General features: G+C 38.2%; 1 protein-coding gene and 1 long non-coding RNA gene across 4 annotated transcripts in view; one reads left to right on the forward strand and one right to left on the reverse strand.

The window, feature by feature from the left end:
- Positions 1-797, reverse strand: part of FOXN3 (forkhead box N3) — a 178,244-nt gene extending 177,447 nt beyond the window's left edge. For 2 of the 3 annotated variants that reach the window (XM_087725332.1, XM_014073967.2), the window contains exon 1: positions 524-797. The gene's annotated coding sequence lies outside the window, so the exon portion shown is untranslated. The remainder of the gene's footprint in view (positions 1-523) is intronic. The other variant, XM_014073968.2, reaches the window with a different exon arrangement.
- LOC148049741 (uncharacterized) overlaps positions 1-7,637 on the forward strand; it is a 75,993-nt gene extending 68,356 nt beyond the window's left edge. The window contains exon 3 of the long non-coding RNA XR_015698000.1: positions 6,082-7,637. This is a non-coding gene — a long non-coding RNA (uncharacterized LOC148049741). The remainder of the gene's footprint in view (positions 1-6,081) is intronic.
- The last annotated feature ends 2,869 nt before the right edge of the window (positions 7,638-10,506 follow it).

Here is a 10,506-nt window from a genome sequence, read left to right on the forward strand (position 1 = left end):
CCCAAACTACAGGAAGCAACTGGAAGCAATCACTGTCGCAAAAAAATGATTATTACAAATGTTGTAAAGGTTGAATTCGTCCTCAAACTCTCCCCCCCCAACTTTAAAACACAATGCCAACTCTTTCGTCAAAGGTCCTTATTTGCTGCTTTAGTTCTGATAACAAAATTACGTTTGTGCCTGCAAACTCGGCTCGACCCGCTTCACCTGACGAAGAGAGAATTTACATCCCCTTATTTCCAAGACGAACAGGAAGTTGTTTTTAGACATTCCGAACTGATTTTACTGCGTCTTGCGCCCAATTCACCTTTTTCTCGTCTCCCTTGTGCTTTTTTTTTGCCCCCCTTCTTCTTTCGATTCCAATGCAGAGAATCTTACGCAATCTTCCCAGCGAAGGAATTACGATTGAAATGAAAAGAGTGTCTACCCAGAAAGCAGAAGACAAAACGCCCCAACCATATATATTACACGCGCGCGCACGCACACACACACACGTATGTTAAAAAAAAAAATCTAAACTTACCTGTCCTGGGTGAGTTCTAGATTTTCCCTGCCGCCTTTCCCTTGATCATTATGCAAACTTTTCATCCGATTGAACAAGGCATTGCTTCCTCCCCCAGCCTGAAGCCAACAATGTGGCCGAAGGGAAAGAGCGAGGGGAGCCCAGAGCCGAAAAGGAAATCCGAGGCGAGCATGGGACCCTACTGCAGTTTCACCCCCCTCCACCCCGCCGCCCCTCTTTGCTTCGCCTCAACGCTCCAGCCGTTGTCTCCCCTTCCTTTCCTCTCCCCCCCACCCCCTCCAACCCCCCCGTCTGAGCGAGTAGCGGTTTGGGTCGGAGGTGCTAGAAGGCGGCGAAATTGTTTCCACTGCAAACAACAAAAAAAAGGCAACACATGACCGCGGGGGGGAGGGAAAGAGGGAAACGTGGGCAGGGCCAGCAGAGACTAGCCGCCACGGAGGGAAGGAGAAGGCAGGGCTAGCGGAGGTGGGTGGGTGAGAGGGGGGGTTAGAAGAAAAGAGGGGGGGGCTTTATTGCTCCACGACCCTAATTGCGAGACAAGCGCGGGGTTAGGTCGGCGTTTCCACCCACGCGCGCGCGTTCCCCGGCTCTCGCTTCTCCCCGCTGCCCAGCCAGAGAGGCCTGTGTGAGCCCTCAGAAATTCTCAGGCTGCCGCCTCCTTCGGCCTCTCCTTCCACCACTTGGAGAGTCCCAAACGCTGCACATGCCCTCCTCCTCCGGTTGCTCTGACTGGCTTCTCCCTTTTTCTTTCCCCTCCCCACCAGCCTACGTGGTATGTGGGTGAGCCTGAAAGTCACTTCAGGATGTGTGTGTGTGTGAGAGAGAGAGAGAGCGCGCGCCACCCTTCCGCGTTAAAAAAATAATAATTAAAAAAAATATGGACAGTTTTGCCTTTCCAAAACTGCAACTACGAGATAGCACCTGCTCGCCACTGCTTAACGAAAAGCCGCACGCAGGGAGAGAGTTGAGTGGGTGGGTGGGGAGGCATCTTAAAAGACAACACTTCCTGAGGGGTCAATTCAATTCTGAAGTAAGTCCCCATGAATTCACTAGATCTCTCTCCTAATTAAGTAAAACTAATAGGATACAGGCAATAATTCTAGGAATTGAACTGGGAACAAGCTGTATCTGAACGCAGTTGCTCTGCCCACCAGACAGTCTTACCCTTGGTTAGTGTAAAAATGTTTGCCCAATGTTGACATTGATTGATTTAGAGAATCGTAAAGTTTGCACAGTCAGATTAAAATGTAGCTGGTGTTCCATGTGCCAGTGGGACACTATGACACTTACTTTACTGCTTTTCTTCATTAGGTGTATAAAGTGGCCAGTTGGAAGATCAAAAAGTCAGAGACAGGCTCACAATCTCTCCAAACTGTAGTATGGTTTGTTTGGGTTGGGTTCAACACAATTTATAAACTCAGATATTACCATAAACTATAAGTGGTCACATGGTTCAAGTTGTTTTGGTCTCTATCAGAATCCCTGATCACTGAAATGAAAGTGATTGAAATCAAGGAGGCACCCAGGTTGGCCTCATGTAAATGCAAGGGCAAATAGAGATCTTGTGACAGATTGTCATTGGGGGAAAAAATCAAAGATGGCTTATATATCACGGTTGTTGTTGTTTTGCTTTGACTAAAAAGATGTGAAAAATGGACTGAAAAAAACAATACAATGGAAAACCAGGAACTAGTGAAAAAAGGAAATAAAACTTGGTCCTATAAATGCTTAGCTGCACATATAATCTATACATAGATGTATACATATAGGTCCAAGTTTCATTTTCTTTTTGTGTGTACATTTTGTTCTTACAAAAACAATTTTAACTTTTTTCAATATTACTCAGCAATATAATCTGATGTTTTAAGAGCACAATTCAAATGGTATCCATTATGTAGCAAAAGTACAATAGATAACATTGATGATTGCTGCATTTTTCAAACAGTGCCTAAAATCTGACATCAGTTTTGTTCCACACACTGAACTTCAAACAACAAACTATTCAACCACTGGTCAGCAATATTTTGGGATAAAACCTAATGTCTCTTCTCTAAGCCAAAAATACCCCCACATACGGGTAGTCCTCAATTTATAACCATAGTTTGGATTGGAATTTTAGTCATTAAGTAATGCACTCATTAAGTGAGTCATTACACAACCACCCAATTTTATGATCATTTACTGTAGCCGTTAAATGAATTGTGTAGTTGTTAAATGAATCTGCTTCCCTCATTGACTTTACTGGGAAGGTCCAAATCATAATTATGTGGCTGCAGGACATTGCAACTGATCACATTGGAAGCCGGTTGCCAAGTGCCCACTTCACAATCCTGTGCTTTTGGGGGGGGTGGGACAATTGTAACAGGTTGTAACTCACTCTGAACCCTTGTTAAACAAATGGTTGTATATTAAGGACTATCTGTATATATAATTTCAAGTTGGAATTCTTATTCACATATATTCATAACTTGCTGACAAGCAATTTGATCTGTAAGCCCCTGCTCAATGAAGTTATAGGCATAACCCTTTTGATTTAAAGATAAAAGAATATTTTGGAATACATGGGATACTCACATGGCACCTATCCATAATTCCTCAAAGCAGCTGGTATGGTATGACTGCTCTTTGCAGCAATAGCATAATCCAAAAGAAAAATTATGGAGTTGGAACCAGATGCTATCTGCATCAGGAATGGGACTGTATAATCTTAATACTCATCTGAGAGTAAAAAGCATTGGATGCAGTGGAACTAATTCCCAAGTAAATTTTATGTTCATTTACTTTAATAGCATAATTAAGCCTAGTATGAATTGTGTCATGTATGTAATCAAAGAAAGACATTCTCAATTGACTCAATAAACAGATAAATTTATAAATGATAAGGTTATCATTAGCTACCAGTCATGAAGACTGTGTTTTGTCCTTCAGTATTAGAGCAGTATTAACACAGTAGTTTAATGGCTAAGACCTTGAGCTTGTCAATCAGAAAGATTGGCAGTTCAGTGGTTTGAATCCCTATCACCATATAACGGAGTGAGTTTCCATTACTTGTCTCAGCTTCTGCCAACCTAGCAGTTTGAAAGCATGTAAAAAATGCAAGTAGAAAAATAGGGACTACCTTGGTGGGAAGGTAACAGCGTTCCATGCGCCTTTCGCATTTAGTCATGCTGGCCACATGACCATAGAGACGTCTTTGCACAGCGCTGTCTCCTCGGCTTTGAAACGGAGATGAACACCGCCCCCTAGAGTCGGGAACGACTACCACATATGTGCGAGGGCAACCTTTAGCTTTATCTTATTGGAGCAGTGGCAAAGTTCAAAGGCATTCTAAACAATGGTTTATTTAATTATATTTTATTGAGCGAACTATACATCAAAATGAGCTTCACAACAAGATAATCATAAATTACAGTGTCTCAATTCTGATAACACATTGCCAGAATTAAACAAACTACAGTGTAGCTGATGTGGTGCAGGAATCAAATGAGTTTATGGATATGATTTGCTTGGGAAACAAAGCAGGACAGTGCTGTTCTTCAGGTCCTATTTAGAGGCTTCCAGAAGGCAACAGATTGCTGGATTAGCTAGGCTTCCCATTGAATCCATGCATTTTTGTTTCTTCATATTAACGTAAGTAACTTTCATGCAAACATACTTCTGCAAATCATTATTTTTCAGAGGCTTTTGCATAAATGGATATAACTAATACATTTCATTGTTAAAATGAATCACCACATTTAAAATAGTTGCAGCATTTAAGTTTCTAAATTACCCAAATAAATAGTAACATATGATAACAATCAGAGTAATCCAGAGACAGTGTCTTCCTTTGGAACCCTTTTGAATAGGTCTGTGAGTATACATTAAGTATCATTTGCTTTCCTTCTCAGTTGTATGACTAATAATGTTAAGATGGAACTCCCTATGAATCACATGGTGTATATGTCCAGCACAGTAGCTGAACTGAATTATTGATATTTATAAGAACTACCGGTACCCAAAGCCAGCTTAATATATCCAGTGAATTCTTGTAACCTACTTGTGAAAGGAATGAGTAATTAAAAATATGACCCTTATAAAGCAAAATGCCATTTTTCTTTTATCCTTGCTTACCCTGCAGCCATGCCTGTTTATCTAAAACTAAAGCAGACCTTGAATTAGTAAGTCAAACAACGCTTATCTCATGGCCATTTTGCTGTTTTTAAAATACAACCCAAGTTACCAAATGCTAACCCAACCCACAGAAACACATATACTCAAAGCATTCTGAGAGATCTTTCAGAATGAGATAAGTAGGTAAGTCAACAAGAGATGAGACATTCTCTGTTTGCGACTGATGTCAAAAGTCAAGTGGCTAAAACACACACACACACATGTAGGTCAATGTAGCAACCACTGTTTTCAGTGGCAATAAACAGGAACTCTTCGGGAATGTTTGGATGTATATTTAAAAAAATGTTTAGCTAGAAGACTTAAAAGTGAAATGTTCCTGTGGTAAATAAGGTTTTATGCCATTTGATATTCGAGGCAAAATTGATATTTAATTTTAATGAGATGAGAGGAAAATTCTAAAGCTAAATAAAGCAACAGCAGAAAGAGTCCTACATGAGTTATGAGCAGACTGACCTTAGAATGATTACTTGGAAGTTATGTCACAGTAAATAATTTTGCATATCATGCAAAGCTCTATTGTGGTTTGTTTGGTTTTCTTTCAATTTGTTGATAACCCAGTCAATTCTGGATTATTCAGTAAATGATTAAACACACCGTAGCTTAGATTATGTATGGGTAAACTAAAGTCAATGAGGCTTCTGTGGTAAATTATGATTAAGAATGACATCCTCAATATTCCAATTGCTGACATTAGTCCCATGTTCATAATTGATTATCTAAATCAGGGGTCCCCAACCTGTGGGCTGCAGCCCACTAAAGGGCCATTTCTGTGGCCCATGACAGCCCACATGTGCATCCTCACTTATGAGAGCAGCAAGTGTGCGCATATGCATGCATGCTGCATTTAAGTGAATGGCATGCACACGTGCATGTCCTTCACCTAAATGGAGCTGCACACACATGCTTGCTGGCCAATCACATGAACTACCCCCCTTGCTCCCCCGCTCACTGGTCTGCAAAGCCAGAAACGTTGGGAAAATCTGATCTAAAGCAATTGTCTTTGGATATCATACTTGATTTCATTCTGTCCTTTCAACCCATATCAAGCTTTCTTCAAATATACAAATAAAGATTTCCCCCCCTCTGCCCGGAAGACATAATATTTATTTTTACACAACAATTCATTAAAGCATTCACTTAAATTATGCTTAACATAACTTTGCCAAGGAATACTTTCTGACAAAATACTTAGATGCATATTGATGCCTTTTCATGCCATTTATATCGCTTATTAATACAAGACAGAACCTGAAAGATAACTTGATTGCAAAATTGTATATTCTTTTCTAGAGTATACAATTTCTTTTCTAGAATATACAATTGCATTACTGTAAGCAGCAATATGAAACACATATTAACCTTCACATTCTTTTTTCTCATATCAGATTGAAGTTACTTCAGTACTCTGATCATTAACAAGTTGGAAGGTTATAGGAACTGATGGAATACCCACTGTATAATGGCAAGCAATAGAAGAAGAAACAGGAAAGATTTTAACCAAGCAAATCTCATTGTCCTCATGAGAAATTTATATACATGTCAGGAAGCTATAGTATATACAATACATAGCGAAACAAACTGGCTCCAGGTTAGTAAAGCAATGTGACTAGACTGCATATACTCCCCTTATTTATTCACCTGTATTCTCAATATATATTAAGGAGAGCAGATTGGAAAAAGATGAGCATGGTTTTAAAACTGGAGAATAACCTGTAAAGTACTAATTACAATAACCTGATAGCTGAGAATGCAGAAGATTTATAAGCCCTAGTACTAAAAGTCAAAAAGCACACTGAAAAAACTGGAACTAAAATTAAATATAAAGAAGACCAAATTAATAATAACAGGTTGAGCAACCAGCCAACTTATAATTGACAATGAAGATATCAAAAGGGTAGATAGCTTCTCCCTTTTAGAGTCAACCACCAACAGAAAAGAAACAAGCTATCAACAAATATGCTGCAGACTAGCACTTGATAGAGAAGCTACAAGGTCATTGGAAAAGATATTCAAATGTTGTGATGCATCTATATTTGCAAAGATGAGAATTAGTCACAATCTATGAAAGTAAAAGTTAAATTTTCAAGAAGTAAGGTGGGAAGAGTATTGACATTTCTGAAGATTGGTGGTGTTGGAGAAGATTCTTGAGAATACCGTGAAGAGCCAAGAAAACAAACCAATGGATCATTGAACAAATCAAGATTATCACTCAAGGGACAAATTACCAGGCTCCAATTTATCCTACTTCAGACACATTGTACAAAGATCTAGCTATCTGGAAAAGCTTCTAATATTTTGGAAAGTGGAAGGAAAGAAAAAGAAAAGAAAAGGATGATCAGCAGCAAGGTGGACAAAGTCACTTATAGTGGTGATGAGTGCACCATTGGAAAACCTGAAAAACCAGCTCAGGGGCAGATTGTCCTGGAAAAAAAAGTCTAGTGATTGCTGAGTTTTGACAATTACTTGATGGCACATTATCAATCAATCCTGTATCCACACAGGTCTTCCTTTTTTCTTTCTAGTAAGAATTATTTGCAATTGCACCTTCACTGTCTGATGTATAGCATATAACCAAAATTATTCAATCACCGTAATGCTTCTTTGAAGGTTCATTTGATTTATTATTTACACAAGATAATGCAAGCAAAATTTACAAAGACTTAAATTTATGGGAAAAAATATCATAGCAGATCCTTAGCTAACATCCAAAAGGTTACCAACTATCATAAAAAAACAAATTATATGTCTGCAATTTGTCCATTATAAAATGATTTTCATGCAGTAAAGAAGCTGTGAAGTGTTTTATATAATGGTCTCCTACAACCTACTTAGATGAATATTGCTAGTCTAGTTACATGTCTTCCCACTTAGAATGAAAAGCTGTACACTTTGCCCTAAAATTACATACTTGTGGCAGACTGTCAGTAAACATTACAGACCTAATCAAGAATATATTGACTCATGAATGATGGAGAAAATACACACAAATAGTAGCAAAGTGGAAAAAGCAAAACAGCAACAACAATAACAGCCAAATCACAGAGATTTATGACACAACATTTGCCTACACAGAGATTTTGCCAAGAACTCAATTATGAACAAGTTCTCGCTTTGTCATTTCCTCTGAAACATATGGGATACCAGCCACCTGATTCAGGTACAATGGTAACTAGATTGAATTTTGATAAATTATTTTGAATGGAGAAATGTCTCTTTTCTTAATGCAAACAGGTAGTCATATTATTCCACTGTAGCAAACACCCACACACAAACACCCACACCCTTGTCTCTTAAAGATAAACAGGACAAGCATATCCTCAATGAAATCATAGCTTAATATATTGTTCTGGAATCCACTGTCTTTGCAAAAGTCTTGCTAAAGTGTACTCTGTTCTTTTTTTTCGGGATGGCACATTTTCAAGTGATTATTGATTAGCATAATGACCATATCAAATAAAATAAGATAAAATAATAGTGTACTGAAATATTAAAAATATTCAGTGAAATAACCCAGTAAGATCATTCCCTTGGTAGTTGACCCCAACTTGATCTAGATAAGAAGCTCTCAGTTGAATGGAAACTTGGCAGTCTTTCTTATTGTCCATATATAGCTTATTGATGGGGGTCACATTTCCAAATGTAGATGTTGTGCTGCAGCCATTCATCACTTTCACTGTCTAGCAAAACCTATGGACTAACTAAACACATGGACTATGGACTATAATTAATATCCTGAGTTATTCTTGGAAGTAAGGATGATGGTGATGGAGGCCATTCCTTTGTTTTATAGAATCCACTTTTCTTTTTCTTTTCTTTTTTTAGTTATGTAGTTTTATTTAACTATAAAAACACAAATAAGCAAGGAACCAGCTGAATATTAAGAAGACATCCAGGAGCATATTAGCATTCTTATCAGCAGTATATTGGTGAATCTAGCAGCAGAGTGTAAACTAACTACTCATATAAAGGATCACTCCTCTGCAGCCTTCTAGCATTGCTTTGGGAAATGTGAAAAGCAGAGAGGAAAAGAGGTAGCCTATTGTGCCATTCACTAGTGAATGAACACAATTGGAGTCAACCTAGAATATTTTAACACTCCACAATGAGGATTCATATTGTTTGGCTGAATAAAGCACGTATATAAGAATGTGCAGCCAGAAACCCGTCTCTTTCCTAAGCCGACTTATGAAATACTTTGTTTATTTTTCATTAACAAAAATTAGAATTTAATCTTTTGTTGACAGAGCCTGTTGAAGCAAAAGTACTATGACTAGCACTTAAGCCTTGTATATTTTGTTCCAAACCTGGAATAAGTCTTACATCAAAAGTATATAGATCTAGGATAGATGTACACATTGTACACAGTACTGTGATATCTATTTCTGGAATCGCAGGATACACATTCTAACCTGTCATTTCATTCTGGTGATATTTTCTATTAGCTGTATATTTTTATGACAATTATTTGAGATAATCAAGACATTTCTGGCAAAACCTGCTCTATTTAAATTTCCTTATAAGAGTGGTTTCTGTCACATAGATGGCAATAGACAAAGGGTGTCTGAAACTGGCCATATTGGGAAAGGGGCACCTTCGCAGAAAACAGCATTGAAACAAACAAACAAAAACAACCCCCCCCCCCAAAAAAAACATAGTCAATGTGAACTAGGATAGGAAGGCATTCATTAGCTCTTTAGAAGGGAAGAGATGAACTGACAGGAAATACTCATCTTCAAATATACTTCCTGTATCACATGACTATTTATCTCAAATCATTGATATATAGCCTTAGACAAATATTGGAATAAAAATAAAGAGACAATGTGCAATGCCATGCTGTAAACCTTTTTAATACCTCTTACTTTTTTTCAGAGTTGTGATGCTTTTTGTTTTAATAGGAATACTGCATACTGTAACTTGCTCGTGTCTCTGAGCAACAATTACATTTGGCAAAAATATCACCTTCATGATTCCTTATATATGAAAGGCAGCCTAAAGAAAACGTAAGATGCAGTAATGAAATGGGAGTGATCCAGTACGACCATAAATTATTAATTAGTCAGATTTGCAATTCCTCCAGCTGCGTCACAGGTACATTCACCCCAAGACCAAACAAGTCTAGCACTATTTTCCCTCAGGGATAATCTATTTGGGTTGCTGTATGGATAAGGCTAATGCAAGTAGGGCTGAAGATTATTTTGAAGACCTTTTCCAGACAGGATTTAGTCCCAATCTGAACATATTTAGTCACCCCAAAGGATAATCTGTATGGGAGGAAGGAGGGAGGGAGGGAGGGAGGGAGGGAGGGAGGGGGAGAGAGAGAGAGAGAGAGAGCGCCTTGTTCATACCACTGAATCTCATCAAATTTTGTTACAGATAATTACAATATTTTTGGAAGCATTTGGGAGAGACACAGAGGACTATAGAAAACCCTACTAGGTACTAGAGGCTATACCTCTCTTAACATTTTAGGACTTAACATTTTAGGACAAAAGCAGATTTTGCTTTTGCTGTACTTAACTATTTGCAAACCATCTAGACGTATATATGGGTATTACTTGCATCATGCCAAAGTTGGTAGGACTCCCCCCCCCCAGATGACAGCTTTTCCTTTTAAAAAGCAGGGATAAAGAGAGGACACTTATAAAAGATCTGAATGGATCTTTTGCAGAGAAATTTTGAAATTAGGTTGAAGGATACAAGAAATTGATTCAAGGACTACATGTGATTCACTCTTGACTTGAGTGCTGGCCTGAAAGAAAAATTACCCCTCTCATCTTTAATTTGTGATATATTAATAGATTTCTAAA

Source organism: Thamnophis sirtalis, unplaced genomic scaffold (genome assembly GCF_051295495.1).
Source record: "Thamnophis sirtalis isolate CommonGarterSnake01/CBP01778 unplaced genomic scaffold, rThaSir2_p1.2 scaffold_1, whole genome shotgun sequence".
NCBI lineage: Eukaryota > Metazoa > Chordata > Lepidosauria > Squamata > Natricidae > Thamnophis > Thamnophis sirtalis.